This window comes from Bombina bombina, chromosome 1, assembly GCF_027579735.1.
Source record: "Bombina bombina isolate aBomBom1 chromosome 1, aBomBom1.pri, whole genome shotgun sequence".
NCBI lineage: Eukaryota > Metazoa > Chordata > Amphibia > Anura > Bombinatoridae > Bombina > Bombina bombina.
In genome coordinates, this window is record NC_069499.1 from 696386688 (window position 1) to 696407691 (window position 21004).

Consider the following 21004-nt stretch of genomic DNA (forward strand, 5'->3'; position numbering starts at 1 on the left):
AGGAGATTTCTAGAATTGTTAATAAGCATTGGAATGTCCTTAAAAATTGTAATCCTGAAATTGCAGCATTTAAAGAAAACCCCATGATGGCATATAAAAGAGTGCCTAACTTAAAGGATAGGTTAGTGAGGAGTGATATAGGATCCAGTAAAGCCCAGAAGCAAACATATATCACTTCTAAAAACACAGGCACATTCCCATGTTTAGGGTGTGCCAGTTGTAATGCTGTCATTAAAGGTAAAGAATTTCTTCATCCATTAACAGGGAAAAAGTTTAAAATTATGGAACATTATACATGTGACTCATCCTTTGTAATTTATCTTATTAAGTGCCCATGCTCGAAGATCTATTTGGGGGAGACGACCAGAAAAGTAAGAGACAGGATGAGTCAGCACAGATCCAATATACGCTGTAAGGATATGAATGCTCCTGTTGCTTGTCATTTTATAGAAGCAGGCCATAGTATCAGCCAGCTCAGATGGCAAGTCATTGATGGTATAGGAAGACTCCGCAGAGGAGGAAACAGGGAACAGGTATTAAAGCAAAAGGAATCCTTTTGGATTCATAGGTTAAATTCAATGGTTCCCCTAGGTTTAAATAGGGAACTTGATTTTTCTGTGTTCCTGTAAATTGTGGCATCTGTTCTATGTAAGTATTGTTTTTAATACAATCAATGGGTTAAAGTGCACTCAGTTTTGTCTTTATAAAAGTTAAAAGCATCAAAATAAATAGTTGTAATTAATAAAATGTAATGATTTTCATTCTCCACTAGGTGATGCTATAATACAAGTAATGCTTAAATGTCATTAAAGGGTTAATGTGTTTCCCTATAAAGCATGTGCACACACCTGTTGTATCTATGCATGATTAAGGGAATGGATCCCGAAACGTTGCATGTTTTAATGTTTGTACCAGAATAAACCTCTTTTCATTTACTTGGTGCTGTGGACACTCTTTTTATTTTATTTTTTGTAGATATATGATATTGTTCATTATAGGCTTTATTTTCGCTTTCTTTAAAACTATTTCTTCTCCTCCATTGTGGATATTGGTTAAAACTATTCTTACTTGCAGGATGCATGTAATTTCTATGTTCATAATTGTGAGGCTTAACATTCACACTATGGCTATTTGTCTTATAAGGTTTGTTTGTATTAGAATATGTATTATTACTACTAGAGTTGGTATTATGGTGATTCATTCTCGGTTTATAATTGGGTTGTGGATTATGTCCTTTGTAGTTCGTGTTAGGGTTTTTATTAATAGTTTGTCTACATGGTGTCTGCATGAAGTGTTTAGAAAAATTCACTTCTTTTTTGAAACATTCTTCTTTATTATATACATTTTCTTTTGCTTGATTTTTATATGTGTACACTTTGCTATTTGTGTTAATACCTCATCAATTTCATCCTTCAGTTTATCTAATCTTTGTTCTCTATATTTAATTACAATTTTAATTAACTTATTTGAACACTCTTGTATTGTTGATTCCCATTCTGTGGTATACTCCGCTTCGTCTAGCTTAAATGTTTTTTTTTTAAAAAGCCTTAATCCTCTAGGGATAACTTTATGTGAGATATAGTTTTCTAATAAGATTAGGTCCAGCCAGTCCCTGGCATCTTGACATAGTAATTTTTCCAGGGTTTTAAATAGGTCATCAGGGGGTCGATCTGATATAAAGCGTCGCCCGCAAAAGCCGGCGACGCCAATATTTACGCTGATTTGGTATCACATATACGGCGTAACCTAGAAATTACGCGCGTATATTTCTGCCGTCGCCCGTAGTTTTTTGGGCCATAGGCAGGTATACCAAACCAGCGCAGTTTGGTATCCAATATGCAGCGTAAGGACTTACGTGGCGAAAATGGAGAAAACTTACTCCATTTTCACCTCGCCACAAAAAGCAGCCGTAAGAAGCCTTACGCTGACTATTGGAGCCCCGTAACTCCCTAAACTGGCTGCTAAAATAAACCTAACACCTAACGCATGCGCAATGTCTATCTCCCTGTCAACCGCGATCTTCTAAAATAAACCTAACACCTAACGCATGCGCAATGTCTATCTCCCTGTCAACCGCGATCCCCCCCCCCCCGAAATCCCTAATAAAGTTATTACCCCCTAAACCGCCGCTCCCGGACCCCGCCGCCATCTACATAAACTAACCCCCTACTGTGAGCCCCTAAAACCGCCGCCATCTACCTTATCTATCCCCTAATTAGAACCCCTTACACCGCTGTCATCTACCTTATCTATCCCCTAATCTGACCCCTTACACCGCCGCCACCTATATAAAAATTATTAACCCCTAATTTAATCTACCTACCCCGCCGCCAGCTATGTTATCTATATTAACCCTAAGTATATTATAGTTAATATAGTTACTACATTATATATATTAACTATATTAACCCTAATTATATTATTTATATTAACCCTAACTATAGTATTTATATTAACTATATTAACTCTATCTAACCCTAACTAAATTTATATTAAATTAATCTAATTCATTTATAAACTAAAATATACCTATTTAAATCTAAATACTTACCTATAAAATAAACCATAAGATAGCTACAATATAATTAATAATTACATTGTAGCTATGTTAGGGTTAATATTTATTTTACAGGTAAATAGTTAATTATTTTAACTAGGTATAATAGATATTAAATAGTTATTAACTATTTAATATCTACCTAGTTAAAATAATTACCCAATTACCTGTAAAATAAATCCTAACCTAAGTTACAAATACACCTACACTATCAATAAATTTAATAAACTACAAACATCTATCTAAAAATACAATTAAATTAACTAAACTAAATTACAAAAAATAAAAAAAAGATTACAAGATTTTTAAGTTAATTACACCTATTCTAAGCCCCCTAATAAAATAATAAACCCCCAAAATAAAAAAAAATCCCTGCCCTATTCTAAATTAAACAAATGTCAAAGCTCTTTACCTTACCAGCCCTTAAAAGGGCCTTTTGTGGGGCATGCCCCAAAGAATTCAGCTCTTTTGCATTCAACAAATACAATCCCCCCCCCCCCCATTACAACCCACCACCCACATACCCCTATTCTAAACCCACCCAAACCCCCCTTAAAAAAGCCTAACACTACCCCCCTGAAGATCTCCCTACCATGTCTTCACCACACCGGGCCGAACTCCTGATCCGATCCGGGCGATGTCTTCCTCCAAGCGGCAAAGAAGAATTCTTCCTCCGGCGACGTCTTCCTCCAAGCGGCAGCAAAGTCTTCATTCTTCCGGCGGCATCTTCAATCTTCTTTCTTCGCTCCGCCGCCGCGGAGCATCCATCCCGGCCGACTGCTGAACTTGGAATGAGGTACCTTTAAATGACGTCATCCAAGATGGCGTCCGCCGAATTCCGATTGGCTGATAGGATTCTATCAGCCAATCGGAATTAAGTTAAAAAAATCTGATTGGCTGATTCAATCAGCCAATCAGATTCAAGTTCAATCCGATTGGCTGATCCAATCAGCCAATCAGATTGAGCTCGCATTCTATTGGCTGTTCCGATCAGCCAATAGAATGCGAGCTCAATCTGATTGGCTGATTGGATCAGCCAATCGGATTGAACTTGAATCTGATTGGCTGATTCAATCAGCCAATCAGATTTTTTTAACTTAATTCCGATTGGCTGATAGAATCCTATCAGCCAATCGGAATTCGGCGGACGCCATCTTGGATGACGTCATTTAAAGGTACCTCATTCCAAGTTCAGCAGTCGGCCGGGATGGATGCTCCGCGGCGGCGGAGCGAAGAAAGAAGATTGAAGATGCCGCCGGAAGAATGAAGACTTTGCTGCCGCTTGGAGGAAGACGTCGCCGGAGGAAGAATTCTTCTTTGCCGCTTGGAGGAAGACATCGCCCGGATCGGATCAGGAGTTCGGCCCGGTGTGGTGAAGACAAGGTAGGGAGATCTTCAGGGGGGTAGTGTTAGGCTTTTTTAAGGGGGGTTTGGGTGGGTTTAGAATAGGGGTATGTGGGTGGTGGGTTGTAATGGGGGGGGGGGGGATTGTATTTGTTGAATGCAAAAGAGCTGAATTCTTTGGGGCATGCCCCACAAAAGGCCCTTTTAAGGGCTGGTAAGGTAAAGAGCTTTGAAATTTGTTTAATTTAGAATAGGGCAGGGAATTTTTTTTATTTTGGGGGTTTATTATTTTATTAGGGGGCTTAGAATAGGTGTAATTAGCTTAAAAATCTTGTAATCTTTTTTTTATTTTTTATAATTTAGTGTTTGTTTTTTTTTTGTAATTTAGTTTAGTTAATTTAATTGTATTTTTAGATAGATGTTTGTAGTTTATTAAATTTATTGATAGTGTAGGTGTATTTGTAACTTAGGTTAGGATTTATTTTACAGGTAATTGGGTAATTATTTTAACTAGGTAGATATTAAATAGTTAATAACTATTTAATATCTATTATACCTAGTTAAAATAATTAACTATTTACCTGTAAAATAAATATTAACCCTAACATAGCTACAATGCAATTATTAATTATATTGTAGCTATCTTATGGTTTATTTTATAGGTAAGTATTTAGATTTAAATAGGTATATTTTAGTTTATAAATGAATTAGATTAATTTAATATAAATTTAGTTAGGGTTAGATAGAGTTAATATAGTTAATATAAATACTATAGTAACTATATTAACCCTAATATAATTAGGGTTAATATAGTTAATATATATAATGTAATAACTATATTAACTATAATATACTTAGGGTTAATATAGATAATATAGCTGGCGGCGGGGTAGGTAGATTAAATTAGGGGTTAATCATTTTAATAGAGATGGCGGCGGTGTAAGGGGCTTACATTAGGGGTTAATAATTTTAATATAGATGGCGGCGGTGTTAGGGGCTCACTTTTGGGGGTTATAGATATAATATAGCTGGCGGCGGGGTACGGGAGCGGCGGTTTAGGGGTTAATAGCTTTTTTATTGTTAGGCTAGTGAGGGGGGATAGCGGATAGAGGGTTAGACAGTGCGGGCTATGTTAGGGAGGCGTGTTAGACAGTGTGGGCTATGTTAGGGAGGCGTGTTAGACAGTGCGGGCTATGTTAGGGAGGCGTGTTAGACAGTGCGGGTGTTTTAGACTTTAGTCAGGTTTTATAGGCGCCGGCAGTTTCTAACGTGCCGCAAGTCACTGGCGACGCCAGAAATTTGTACTTGCGCAGATTTCTGGACATCGCTGGTTTATCCGACTTACGGCACGTTAGCATCTGACGGCGACTTATATGGGATGGCTCGAGTTGCAAGCTGAAACTGCGGGCGACGCCGGTTCCCTCGCTTGCGCCGCAAACTGCGATCTATATCGGATCGCGCCCCAGGATCATTATTTATAATCTCTGAATTCTCTATGTTGGTTTCCAATAAATTAAAATTCCTAGATCTTTTTTCTCTTGGTTTTTCCCAAAACTATTATCATTACTACTGCAAGAATTTTCTTGCATTGGTTCAGAAATATCAGCAGCAATTTTCAAAGAGAAACGGGACACAGACAGAAAAAAAACTAAAAATGATATTGCACTTGGTCTGAACTAAAGATATTACTAATGATATTACTAAACAAAATGATAACGATAAGTCCTTATATAGGTACACGCATATACAGAAATATTGAACAATACTATACAATTCTAACAAACCATTATAAAAATAGAAGTTCCGTATATGGGATATTCCCAAAGAACAGGTATATCAAATGTATCAGAGTACCTTATATGGATTGCGAAAAATTTTCATAAAATATCAATGTTATCCAATTTTCTTATTGAACTCTGTATATATACTAAGTTAGATGACCTTTGTAATGTCTTGTTTGGTAGTTGTAAAAGTAGTATATACTTAAAGGGATAGGAAAGTCAAAATTAAAGTTGCATGATTCAGATAGAGTATGTCATTTTAAGACACTTTTAAATGCACTTCTATTTTCAAATCTCCTTCGTTCTCTTAGTATCCCTTGTTAAAAAATGAATACACACATATCATACACTAGTGGGAGCTGCTGCTAATTGGTGCCTGCACACATTTGTCTCTTGTGATTGGTTTACTATCCCTTTAAATGTTTTTTGTTTTTTGTGAATGCTTACAGTATACCCTCACATAAGTATTAAGGGGACATTCCAGCCAAAATTACAGTGCACACAGGTGCATTTCACATTTGAATGTATTTTTGCATTATACACATATTAGCAAAAAATCTTGTAATAAAAGCTATAGCTGTTTCAATAGAGTATTTAAGTATGCTCCGTGCACACACATTTTAAACATAGCACAGCCTAAGTTGCTTTTTATTATCTGCTAATGACTCAATTTGTTAATTATTGACATGATACAAGACCCACTTGTACTCTGAGTAGCTGCAGTATTTAAAATGCTGGCACACTGAGAATATCTAGCTATACTTCACATGCATGTACAGAGAATAATATTAAAACAGTGATAACTTTTGCTAGAAGTATTTTTTTTTTTTTTATTTAAATAGTGGCTTTCCAATTCTCAATTTCAATAATCTTCATCTAGGTAATAGGTGAATTTAGGCCTTTATCTATCTATCTATCTATCTATCTATCTATCTATCTATCTATCTATCTATATATATATATATATATATATATATATATATATATATATATATATATATATATATTATATATATATAATATATATATATATATATATATCCTTATGTTTTTACTTTAGCATTATACAAACGTTCATATTATTCTTAAATATAGTTCTTTAGAATGTTAACTTTTTACTATTTTATGAAATATTTCAAATTATAAAATTGCAGCCTGTCTTGTCCAACATGTTAGTGCAGCAACGTCTGTGATCTTTCATTTCTTGTTTGGTTATGTTCTCTTTAGCTACATCTTACTGCTACACTATGAGGTTTCTTCAGTTGCTAAGGTTGATTTAGAGAAAATAACTTACCACCGCAATGACTATGAGTTATTAACTCATTATTACCCAAGCAAGTACCTCCGGTTAAAAAAAGAGGTGCCTCTCCTCATTCAAGTTTAACACTTGTATGGCTAGGGTCCCTTTTAGAGCACATGATGCACAAAAAGTCACCTAATAGGCAGATAAGTAAAATTCACAGCGTAATTAAATATTATTTATAGAGTATGAGACCCTCAACTAAGGTAATCCTGCATTTTATATAAAGGCTATGTTATGTGGTGTAAGCTGTCTTTAGGAAAGCTATACCCGTATGCAGTGAATTTACTAGGTAGGTGATTACAATTTCTTTGGCTATCATGAACCAATATTAAAGTATATAAAAATCCACAGCATCATATTTGTAAACTCTGTTCTTTATTTTACCAGCTTAAAACATAAGAAAAACTTCAGGCAAACAGGAGTAACACCCCCACATGGGCGGGTCTTGATGCATTTCAGCTTGTTCCTTAGTCATACGATACCCTGAATACATTACACATTTAAATACCAGATCTAAGCCATATGATTGGTTAAAACAACAACCAATTTAACAACTGATTAATACTATATAACAACGACACGCAAATGCGTATATAATCATCATGGAAAAAAGTGACACAAGGTGAGGGGCAAGGGGTTTATTAAAAAATGTTGTTTCTCCTTCTTTGATTTAATAAGAGATAAATGAGGCCATCTTATTGGAAAGAGGTATTTTTCTTTTTTAATTTGCAGATAAGATGTGTTTCCTAATCAGCCACTTATCAAAAGAGATCCCATTTTGGAAGCATAAAAGTGTTCCATTTTGAATGATGGGTCTCATACATATGTCATTGATTAATGTCAGCTATACACAGTTCTAGATAAGCACTTCCAGGTAGATCGGTTTATCAATTGATAGTCTTATATAACATAAATCTTAGCAGGAGCACTCGCATAAAGCAATATATCAAAAAATGTGTCCAAGGCAAAACCTACTAGATGCACCATACTACAACAGGTAAAAACCTACTTGGTATATCCTTAGACAATTAAAAAGTTAATTCAAGTATTCATAATCCTGATAGATGCTGTTCTCCTGTGTAGGTCCTCTATGTCTCCTTGGAACACTGGCAGCTTGTACCAGCTGCGCTCACTGCCAATTTGATCACACGTCTTCCCGTCAATATGATGTACTCTGTGTGCATGCTCTAGGGTTGTAGCCAACTTATCCTTTAATCTAAGCCTAATGCACAGTGCTGAATGGCAGCATCAGAAAACAATATTAGTGTAGACAAAAATCCACTGCATCATATTTGTAAAATCTATCCTTTATTTAACCAGCTTAAACATAGGACAAACTTTAGACAAAGACGTTTAACACGTCCCCCATATGGACGGGTCCTGATGCGTTTTGGCTTGTGCCGTTGTCATAGTATACTCTGATTACAGCATACATCATTTAAATACCAGCTCTTAGTCACATGATTAATTAAAATAACAACTGCATTTATCAACTCAGTAACACAAAAAACAATAACATTTAATATTAAATCTATCCCTCTAGTTGGTAATCTTTGAAATATTCAGATCATGCTATAGTTAATTGTGAAAGAACAAGGGGATATGGGAACGCGCTGTAAAAAACAGCATATGAGAGGTAAAGAACTATATAAGCAATGTAGATTACACAAGATTATAATAAAAAAGTTTATAAATGTTTATAAATGTATTACAATAAGCGATGCCGGCATCTGATACAAAGTAAAATAGTACAATTAAAATAGGATAAGAATCAACATAAAATGTGAAACATCAGTGTGTAATGCTGTAAGTAGCTGAAAAAATAATGATATGTTGCAAAATAACACAATGTTAAAATTGATACAGAGTCAATGTTACCGTCCTTTCACAATCAGGCCAGTGATTAGAGTGTCTGATCCAGCTGTTTATATGAATGCAGGTATAACTTGGGTGATTCCCTCTGCATTGTTTATAAAACAGCGAAAAACTTGCAGAATCTTCTGGCTTGTATCCAATGACTGTGAGTTAAATTTCAAAGACACATTCACAGGCGTATTTGCGGGATGTCCCGTGCTGTGGGCCGGTTCAGGTCAGGAGGTCAAAGTGCAGGAGTAATAATAAGCAACGACAAACTTTGTTTCTTTGAAGTTAAAATGAATCAGACTGCTTTTAACAAATGTGGGTCATGGGTGGGAATTACGCATATAGAGTCAATTCATATATTAAAGAGGCTCAATGCACCGCACCTACTGCATATGTAAGTCAAGCAGATGTATTGCAAGTAAAGTTTGTAACAGCGTCCATATTATTCAGATTCCAGTGCTGGACAGAAGAAAGTAGATCATGGGTATGATGGTATTTCCAAGAAAAAACAACTCTGTGAATTAGAGTTGGTCTCAACCACCTTACCTACTACTTAATTTCACAATTTATGAGCAAATGTCTACGTGTTTCAGCTTAGTCAGGCCTTTATCAAGATTGATATGTAAAAATATATTTTGGAAAGTGATTTTACACAAAAATATGATTTTCCTATTTGGTGCTTAACTACTTAATATATTTACTGTATTAGAACATAGGAGTCCATATAATTCCCTTAATATAGGAGTCCAGGAATTCCCTAAAATCATAGATAACCCATACACAACAACCATAACTTAATAAAAAGTTATTCCAAATATTAAAAATAATTGTTCTACAGCATCATTAGGTAAACATTTGTTGTTAAATATTTGGTGTTTATAGCATGAGTTTTAGAGTATTCTTCTATATAAAACTTACATTAAAAACATTTATGTGCAAAGTGGGATATATTAACTATGCAAGAAATGAAAAGCTGTGATCGCTATTAATTGGTAACCATGGTAACTTCAATTGTATGTGACACTTTTTTCCAACTATATTGACCTTGAATAATTCAACTTGGGTCTAAAAGAAAAGTTAAATTATTCAGTAAACACAAACAATATGACTATATGCAAATAGAATTTTAATGAATAAGTTAAATAAAATGTTAGAAATACCACAAATTCAATTTTAAATTATTATTATTTTTCAGTTGTGAGGGTTAAAGCCTGTAAGTCTATTAGTAGATCACTATGAAAACAGTTTGGGAATACCTACACATAATGATACTCATAAGTCATGAAATACTGTAGAGTACAGTATATTCTCACTACAACTGACTACTGGTAGTATCAAGAGAATGCTCATGTATAGTGATCCTCGGAAAGCCATATGGGCTATCTGCATCCCATTGTAAGTCTATTCCGATATTTCATAAATGCCATAAAGTATATGTTTTATTTTATGTCAATCTTTTATTATTATTATTATTATTATTATTATTATTTTTGGGGAACACATCATGTCATCTTTCTACTAAATAGTACTGGTCAGTTACAGATGAGTGGAAAGTTAATTACTGAACCCGCTTGCATACTAACTCCACTCAACTTTTTTGAGCATGCCAGTTAGCACCTATTACAAGGTAAACGTAATTATTTTTTGCTCATGTGCTAACCTGTCGCACCCAAAGAGCAGAAGTTAGAATATCATGACTGCATTAACGTACTTTCCCACAGACTTCAATGGAGAGAGAAAAGTGGGAAAAAAATTAAAATCAATGAAAATCAGCCAATAGAAATGCAAGGATACCCCTATATAAAGGGGGTACCCTGCATTCAAAATTCAGTGTGCGGCTGGTGACTACATGAAGAGGACGTTGGGGACAGAAGATAAGAAGATGGATGAATATAGAAAACTACTGCCGGAATGAAGATGGAGCAATGCCGGGATGAAGATAGAGCACTGCAACTCAGATTCAACTATTATTATTATTATTATTAATATTATCGGTAATTTGTTATGATGAGTACCATTTTTTAGTGTTACATCCAAATACTGAACAGCAATCAGGTTCTAACCTCGATGAGGATGGTGCAAATAGGACCAGCTGACGACCTTCAGCTAGACTCATACAATAAAGCAGTAAGTCCACAGCACATATATAAATCCTTTGTATTAGGAGATTTATTACAGCATAAAACAGACAGGTATGCTACAGCATTTCGGGATCACAGTCCCTTAATCATCATCTTGATTAAGAGACCGTGATCCCGAAAAGTCGCAACCTGTCTGTTTTATGCTTTAATAAATCTCTTCATATAAAGGATTTATATGGTGCTGTGAACTTATTGATTTATCTTTTATTGTTAGAATTTTTTGAGGTGTTTTTTTTAGATCAGGTTTTTTTATTTTTTTTATTTTGGGAAGCAAAATGACTAAATGCAATTTTTACAGCAGTTTTTTTTAGATATCCTTTTTTGGTGGGTTACTTGTAGATTGGTGTTGTTTGTTTTTTTTAATCGAAAAAGAGCTAAGTCACTTTAGGGCAAATTTGTGGTAATTTAAACAGCGTGCCACTTGTAATATGGGTTTGAGCGTAAAGAACACTGCAATCCCGCAATCGTGTTTACGCTCTTGCGCTAATGATAGTGCTCCACTCGTATTCTGTTGGTTTATATGTTAGTATATAATTTTAAGGTGGTTATGCTTTCTTATTTTATTTTCATACACATACTTGTTCAAAGAACCTACTCATGTTTGCCTATTAATCTTTACCTATGTAAGCTAAAGATTAAGAGTGGAGCGCTAACAGTTACACGCAAGTGAAAAGGGATTTATTGCAGGAGTTTGCTCGTGTCAGGTTTTTATCTTGTATTAAAGTTTAAGTAAAAGTGATCACTTGAGCACAATTAAAGTTAACGCTCTTTAGGATAGCACATTCTCAGAGCTCTGGTTAACTATTTTGCAAAACAAAAAATGTTACAAAACTCATAAAAAATGCATTACAAACTACAATTACACTATCTAATAAAAATAGTTTTAAACATAGAAACATAGATATTGACAGCAGATAAGAGCCATAGGCCCAGCAAGTCTGCCCGATAATACCTAACAGTATAAACTTATCTAGTTCATAGGAAGTTGAAAAACATACTAGTTGTTTAATGACAAATTACCTAAATGCCAACTTCCAAAATGGAGGATGTAACCACAAACCTGGCAGAAACTCATCAATGGATTGTTTAAAAGGACACATGGACATGCGCACTAACATTCCTTGACAAAGCATACCAGCGAAACGTACGTCGGAACTGAACTGTTCTATATTGAGTTTTATTGCGTCTCTACACTAGCCAGGACATCTGGGGGCTTAGCACTATTGTCTTGCTACTAAAAAGGTTTTGGTTTCAGCGGTCACACTCCTGCTGATCCATTTACCTCTTTGCAAGTTTGGCGATTTGAAGCATTTGTTACAGCATATCTGCTTTTGTACCCTTACATTGTGGTGTTATCAAGGCTTATGTGACACTTTTATATATTTTTTAAAAATAAATTTGTATCCAAGTTTTGCCTAGTGTACTGTTTTCCCATCAGTATAAAGTGGGAGTGCGCATATCCTTGAGCTTAGTGGAAAGCTCCAACAAATGTGAGTAGTCATTTGTTACAAAACAACTACTTCCTCAAAGTGCCATTACAGATTCACACTATGTTGCAATTTTCTGTTTCCTTTTTTATGGGATCTCACTGAGGAATGCTAACAAGCTGAAAAACTCATCCAGAGGACACAGACATATCCTTGATTCAGAACTTTATTTGGTTTTCCTTTTATGATTTTTGTTATCACATTTATTTCACATTTTTTTCTTTGTGATATTCGGTATATTTATTGTAATTTTATCTAGTTCATAGGATAGCCTTATGCTTGTCCCAGGCATTTTTAAAGTCCACACAGTGTTTGTCGCTATTACCTCTTGAGGAAGTTTATTCCATTAAACAATCACTTTTTCTGTAAAGAAGTGCATCCTAAAATTACTCCTGAATCTACTACCCTTTAGCTTGAGATCATGAGCCCTTGTTCTTGAATTTTCAATTTTATGTAAAATACCTACAGCCTCAGTTTTACTAAGCCCTTTAACGTACTTGAAAGTTGCTATCATATCACCTCTTTTCCTTCTCTCCTCTAATCTATACATATTTAGGTAATTGAGCCTATCCTGGTAAGTTTTATTTTTTAAACCATGTACCATTTTGGTAGCCCTCCTTTGCACATATTCAAGTTTGTTATTATCCTTCTGAAGATATGGCCTCCAGAACTGAACGCAATACTTAAGATGAGGCCTAACTAATGATCTGTAAAGTGGCATAAGAACCTTACTATTTTTGCTGCAAATACCTCTACCAATACATCCAAGCATTCTGCTAGCCTTACCCACTGCATTACTACATTGTTTACTAACTTTTAAAAAATCTGAAATAATAATTCCCAAGTCCTGTTCCTCATCTTTAACAGTCAGTAAATTGTCATTGAGTCTGTAATTAACATTTGGATTTTTCTTCCCTAAATGCATTATTTTACACTTTGCTGTGTTAAACTTTAGATCCCAGTCGTTTGTCCAATCCTCTAATTGTTGTATATCACTTCTCATTTTGTCTACCCCCCCTGGAATATCCACTCTGTTACAAATTTTTGTATCATCTGCAAACAGACATACTTTCCCCTGTAGCCCTTTGCTTATATCAATGATTAATATGTTAAGCAAAACAGGCCCCAGAACTGAACCCTGAAGAACACCACTAGTAACAGCCCCCTCTGCTGAATAACCTCCATTTACTAAGACACTTGCAGCTAGATTTAGAGTTCTGTGGCCAAAGGGGTGCGTTAGCTACGTGGGCTTTTTTTTGCCCCCACCTTTTAAATACCGCTGGTATTTAGAGTTCACAGAAGGGCTGCGTTAGGCTCCAAAAAGGGAGCGTATAGCATATTTACTGCCACTGCAACTCTAAATTCCAGCGGTGCTTACGGACGCGGCCAGCTTCAAAAACGTGCTCGTGCACGATTCCCCCATAGAAAACAATCGGGCTGTTTGAGCTGAAAAAAAACCTAACACCTGCAAAAAAGCAGCGTTCAGCTCCTAACGCAGCCCCATTGTTTCCTATGGGGAAACACTTCCTATGTCTGCACCTAATACCCTAACATGTACCCCGAGTCTAAACAACCCCTAACCTTACACTTATTAACCCCTAATCTGCCGCCCCCGCTATCGCTGACACCTGCATATTATTATTAACCCCTAATCTGCCGCTCTTTACACCGCCGCAACCTACATTATACCTATGTACCCTTAATCTGCTTCCCCTAACACCACCGACCCCTATATTATATTTATTAACCCCTAATCTGCCGCCCCCGCTATCGCTGACCCCTGCATATTATTATTAACCCCTAATCTGCCGCTCCGTACACTGCCGCCACCTACGTTATCCCTATGTACCCCTAATCTGCTGCCCCTAACACCGCTGACCCCTATATTATATTTATTAACCCCTAATCTGCTGCCCCCAACGTCGCCTCCACCTACCTACAATAATTAACCCCCTAATCTGCCGACCGGATCTCACTGCTACTCTAATAAATGTATTAACCCCTAAAGCTAAGTCTAACCCTAACACTCCCTAAATTAAATATAATTTAAATCTAACAAAATAAATTAACTCTTATTAAATAAATTATTCCTATTTAAAGCTAAATACTTACCTGTAAAATAAACCCTAATATAGCTACAATATAAATTATAATTATATTGTAGCTATTTTAGGATTAATATTTATTTTACAGGCAACTTTGTAATTATATTAACTAGGTACAATAGCTATTAAATAGTTAATAACTATTTAATAGCTACCTAGTTAAAATAATTACAAAATTACCTGTAAAAAAAAACCTAACCTAAGTTGCAATAAAACCTAACACTACACTATCAATAAATAAATTAAATAAATTACCTACAATTATCTACAATTAAACCTAACACTACACTATCAATAAATTAATTAAAAACAATACCTACAAATAAATACAATGAAATAAACTAACTAAAGTACAAAAATAAAAAAGAACTAAGTTACAAAAACTAAAAAAATATTTACAAACATTAGAAAAATATTACAACAATTTTAAACTATTTACACTTACTCTAAGCCCCCTAATAAAATAACAAAGACCCCCAAAATAAAAAAAATGCCCTACCCTATTCTAAAATTCAAATAGAAAAGCTCTTTTACCTTACCAGCCCTGAAAAGGGCCCTTTGCGGGGCATGCCCCAAAGAATTCAGCTCTTTTGCCTGTAAAAAAAAAAACATACAATACCCCCCTCAACATTACAACCCACCACCCACATACCCCTAATATAACCCAAACCCCCTTAAATAAACCTAACATGAATCCCCTGAAGATCTCCCTACCTTGTCTTCACCACACCGGGTTCACCGATTCGTCCTGGCTCCGACATCTTCATCCAAGCCCAAGCGGGGGGCTGAAGATGTCCATGATCCGACTGAAGTCTTCATCCAAGCCGGAGCTGAAGAGGTCCATGATCGGGCTGAAGTCTTCATCCAAGCGGGAGCTGAAGAGGTCCATGATCGGGCTGAAGTCTTCTATCAAGCGGCATCTTCAATCTTCTTTCTTCCGGATCCATGGTCATCCCGCCGACGCGGAACATCCATCTTCACCGACGACTTCCCGACGAATGACGGTTCCTTTAAGGGACGTCATCCAAGATGGATGACGTCCCTTAAATCGGGAATCAGCCAATCAGAATCAAGTTCAATCCGATTGGCTGATCCAATCAGCCAATAAGATTGAGCTCGCATTCTATTGGCTGTTCCGATCAGCCAATAGAATGCAAGCTCAATCTGATTGGCTGATCGGATCAGCCAATCGGATTGAACTTGATTCTGATTGGCTGATTCCATCAGCCAATAAGAATTTTCCTACCTTAATTCCGATTGGCTGATAGAATCCTATCAGCCAATCAGAATTCGAGGGACGCCATCTTGGATGACATCCCTTAAAGGAACCGCCGTTCGTCAGGAAGTCGTCGGTGAAGATGGATGTTCCGCGTCGGCGGGATGACCATGGATCCGGAAGAAAGAAGATTGAAGATGCCGCTTGATAGAAGACTTTAGCCCGATCATGGACCTCTTCAGCTCCGGCTTGGATGAAGACTTCAGTCGAATCATAGACATCTTCAGCCCCCCGCTTGGGCTTGGATGAAGACGTCGGAGCCAGGACGAATCGGTGAACCCAGTCTGGTGAAGACAAGGTAGGGAGATCTTCAGGGGCTTAGTGTTAGGTTTATTTAAGGGGGGTTTGGGTTAGATTAGGGGTATGTGGGTGGTGGGTTGTAATGTTGGGGGGGTATTGTATGTTTTTTTTTTACAGGCAAAAGAGCTGAATTCTTTGGGGCATGCCCCGCAAAGGGCCCTTCTCAGGGCTGGTAAGGTAAAAGAGCTTTTCTATTTTAATTTTAGAATAGGGTAGGGCATTTTTTTATTTTGGGGGTCTTTGTTATTTTATTAGGGGGCTTAGAGTAGGTGTAATTAGTTTAAAATTGTTGTAATATTTTTCTAATGTTTGTAAATATTTTTTTATTTTTTGTAACTTAGTTCTTTTTTATTTTTGTACTTTAGTTAGTTTATTTAATTGTATTTATTTGTAGGTATTGTATTTAATTAACTTGTAACTTAGGTTAGGATTTATTTTACAGGTAATTTTGTAATTAATTTAGCTAGGTAGCTATTAAATAGTTATTAACTATATAATAACTATTGTACCTGGTTAAAATAATTACAAAGTTACCTGTAAAATAAATATTAATCCTAAAATAGATACAATATAATTATTATTTATATTGTAGCTATATTAGGGTTTATTTTACAGGTAAGTATTTAGCTTTAAATAGGAATAATTTATTTATTTAATAAGAGTTAATTTATTTCGTTAGATAAAAATTATATTTAACTTAGGGGGGTTTTAGGGTTAGGGTTAGAATTAGCTTTAGGAGTTAAAAAATGTATTAGAGTAGCGGTGAGCTCCGGTCGGCAGATTAGGGGTTAATGCTTGAAGTTAGGTGTTGGCGATGTTAGGGAGGGCAGATTAGGGGTTAATACTATTTATTATAGGGTTATTGAGGCGGGAGTGAGGCGGATTAGTGGTTAATACATTTATTATAGTAGCGGTGCGGTCCGGTCGGCAGATTAGGGGTTAATAAGTGTAGGTAGGTAGCGGCGACGTTGGGGGCGGCAGATTAGGGGTTAATAAATATTATGTAGGTGTCAGCGGTATTAGGGGCAGCAGATTAGGGGTACATAGGGATAACGTAGGTGGCGGCGGTGTACGGAGAGGCAGATTAGGGGTTAAAAATTTTAATAGAGTGACAGCGATGTAGGGGGGCCTCGGTTTAGGGATACATAGGTAGTTTATGGGTGTTAGTGTACTTTAGAGCACAGTAGTTAAGAGCTATATAACCCGGCTTTAGCCCAGAAAGCTCTTAACTACTGACTTTTTTCTGCGGCTGGAGTTTTGTCGTTAGATTTCTAACGCTCACTTCAGCCAAGACTCTAAAAACCGGCGTTAGGAAGATCCCATTGAAAAGATAGGATATGCAAATGGCATAGGGGGATCTGTGGTATGGAAAAGTCTCGGCTGGAAAGTGAGCGTTAGACCCTTTCCTGACTGACTCCAAATACCATCGGGCGGCCAAAACCAGCGTTAGGACCCTCTAACGCTAGTTTTGACGGCTACCGCCCAACTCTAAATCTAGCCGTTGGTTTTCTGTCCTTAAGCCAGCATTCCACCCAGTTAACAATTTTTTGAGTCTATACCAAGGAGATACAGTTTGTGAATTAGTTTATTTTGTGGGACAGTGTCAAATGCTTTGCTGAAATCTAGTTATGCTACATCAACTGCTCGCCCCTTGTCTAATACTTTTGTTACATAATCAAAAAAGTCAATAAGATTAGTCTGACATGTTCTCCCTGAAGTAAAACCATGCTGATTTTGGTCCTCTAAATTGTTTGTCTTTATGTAAGTCATAATTCTTTCTTTTAAGAGGCTTTCCCTTAATTTCCCTGCTACTGAAGTTAAACTAACTGGCATGTAGTTACCAGATTCTTCTCTACTGTCCTTTTTATGAAGAGTTATTATATTTGCTATTCTCCAATCATCTGGGACAGCTCCTGTTAATAGTGACTGATTAAACCGATCAGTTAATGGGACAGTTAGCACTGATCTGAGTTTTTTAAACCCTTGGGTGAATATTATCAGGACCCACTGCCTTTTTAACATTTATTTTTTGATAATGCTAACAAAACCTCATCTTATGTAAAAAGATTAGGGATAAGCTTGTTTCTATTTCTCATAGCATTCCTTAATGTATTCATTCTATCTTCACAATCTTTTGTGAAAACAGAACAGAAGTAATCATTGAGACAGTCTGCAATTTGCATATCTCCTTCTATTATTCTACCAACAACTGATTTCAATTTTACAATTCCTACCTTATTTTTTTTTTCTTTCACTGATGTATATAAAGAATGTTTTGTCCCCATGTTTTACGGACTGTGCTATCTTCTCTTCTGCATGAGCTTTAACCTTCCTAATTTACTGCTTAGTCTTTTTTTGTTGGAGTCTCCATATTTTCATATCATTATCTGATTGTGTGTGTCTGTAATTTTTATAAGCTATCTTTTTGTCTTTACAGCATGTGCTACTTCTTTGGAAAACCAAACTGATTTCCACTTTCTTTTAATTTTAAAGACTAATACAGTGTGTGGTTGCATCTAAAATGGCACCCTTCACAAATTCCCACTGTTCTTGAACCCCCGTAATAAGAGTTTTCCCTTTTAAATAGTTTTTTAGGCATTCTCCCATTAATGAAAAATCTGCCTTCCTAAAGTCTAAAACTTTTGTTTTAGTCTGGGTGGACAGTTCCTGCACATGAATACTAAACCAAACAGATTGATGATCACTGGATCCAAAGTTCTCACCTACAGACACATCTGAAACTGTATCACTGTATGTAAGTATTACATATAATATATCTTCCTTACAAGTTGGTTCCTTAACTAATCGCTCAATTGATTCCCCTAGCAGAGATTCAAGAATATACCTGCTTCTAGCTGATCTAGCAGAAGGAATTTGTGTGCGAGGTTTTAAAAAAAGTTGCACACAAAAGTTATAAGGGCTCAAAGTATTAGAAAGAAAAGGCAGACAAGGGGCTTTAACATAGAGTAACATACATATACATGCCTAAATATGTATATGTTTGTATATGTTTACATGTGTGTGTGTATATATATATATATATATATGTATATATATATATATATATATATATATATATATATGTATATATATGTATGTATTTATATGTGTATTTATATATATATATATATATATATATATATATATATATATATATATATATATATATATATATACACACATACATACATCTGTACACCTATATAGACATTTATACAAGTGCATTGGAGCCCTTCGCCATCAAGTAGATGAGAACATGTAAAAGCATTTGTATGCAATATTTATATTTAATAAAGTGTTATACTGTGTATTCTAATATTTTGCACATAGCAGAAAATGTTCTAAGTATTTTTAAATTAATATCCCTATATATAGCTTTATATATCTATACCTATATATAATCATCTATACATATAGGTAAATATTGTACCAAAATACCATTATATATACAACAGGGTTAGGTTCCAGAAGGAATGGCTGTTATTCGAAAACCATTTTTAAATTGAAACCCAGTTTATAATGTAAGTCAATGGGAAGTGAGGGAGTTAGGATCCAGACTCCTCTCAAAATTGTCATAAGTAACATCTAATACATTATTTTTAAAGCTGTGAAATGAAGACTTTAAATGCTAAATGGCATTATAAACCTAATAATATAGATTGTATCATCATCAAACTAAGTTTAATGAACAAAAACATTTGCTTACAGCACCTAATAAAATTATCACACAAACACAGACTGTATCATCATCAATCTAAGTTTAATGGACAAAAATGTTTTTTTTACTTGCATTTTTCTGCAAACAGTAGCATGTTAGATAATATTGGGTCTGCACCTATTCTATGCATTTCAATCTGCAGTGATTAATAGGAAGTTAGGCACCCTCACCTCAAGCAGCTGGGAAGGAAGATAAAAAGGAAGTGGCTGATAGATCTTGTTGCTCGATAGGTCTGGTCTGCTCTGTGTACACAGATCAATTTCAGTCTGCTAAGCTTGCCTAGCTTTGTTACAACACAAGCGAACATCTCCATCTACTGGCTAATTTAATTAGTGCACTGCTTTCTAATGCTTTTCAATATCGGTCACATGACTGAAAAAAAGGTTGTTATTCTGAAACGGTGCAAATTGAACCAGCATAAACCAAGGGCCACCTGTATACATAAATATAAATATATATATATATATATATATATATATATTTTTTTTTAAGAATAAACAGAACATATGCTTCTATGGGGAAAATGTTATCACACACAATATTTCTTCTATGGGGGAATAAGTTATCACACACAATATATATATTAGTTCCTCTTTTATGTGCGTCGGGTTAGCAAGCGAAAATGTTTTACTTCCAACTTGTAATACAACTGGGAGCATTAAATACCACTCCCCTTGCAATCTGGCCCTTTATAAATACTTGATAGACATGTTTCCTTGCCAAAGCGTGCATTAAATTAATATGTTTATGTGATTTTTTTATTGTGCAATAACTAAAACATCATAAATTAGTGCAGATTAAATAAATTAAAATAAGGCTTGTAGTATATTTTCCATATTGCAAGATGCAAATTAATTATCTCTTGTTCATTAAATAGCCACTGAAGTTTTTCTTCTGAGTATGAGAAAGCATTAATATATAGAAGTATTTAAAGAAAAACTTGATAAAGTGTTAATTAAATACTCTAAAGTGCTGTAATGCATGCACTCAATAAAATCACAAAGCATTTCTGCTTGCATGCATCAAAACCAAGTTAAAGGGACATTAAACAAATCAAGATTTTAATATAAATTGTTTAACTACATGTAGTAAAACAACTTTGCAATATTTTTTCATTATATATTTTTTT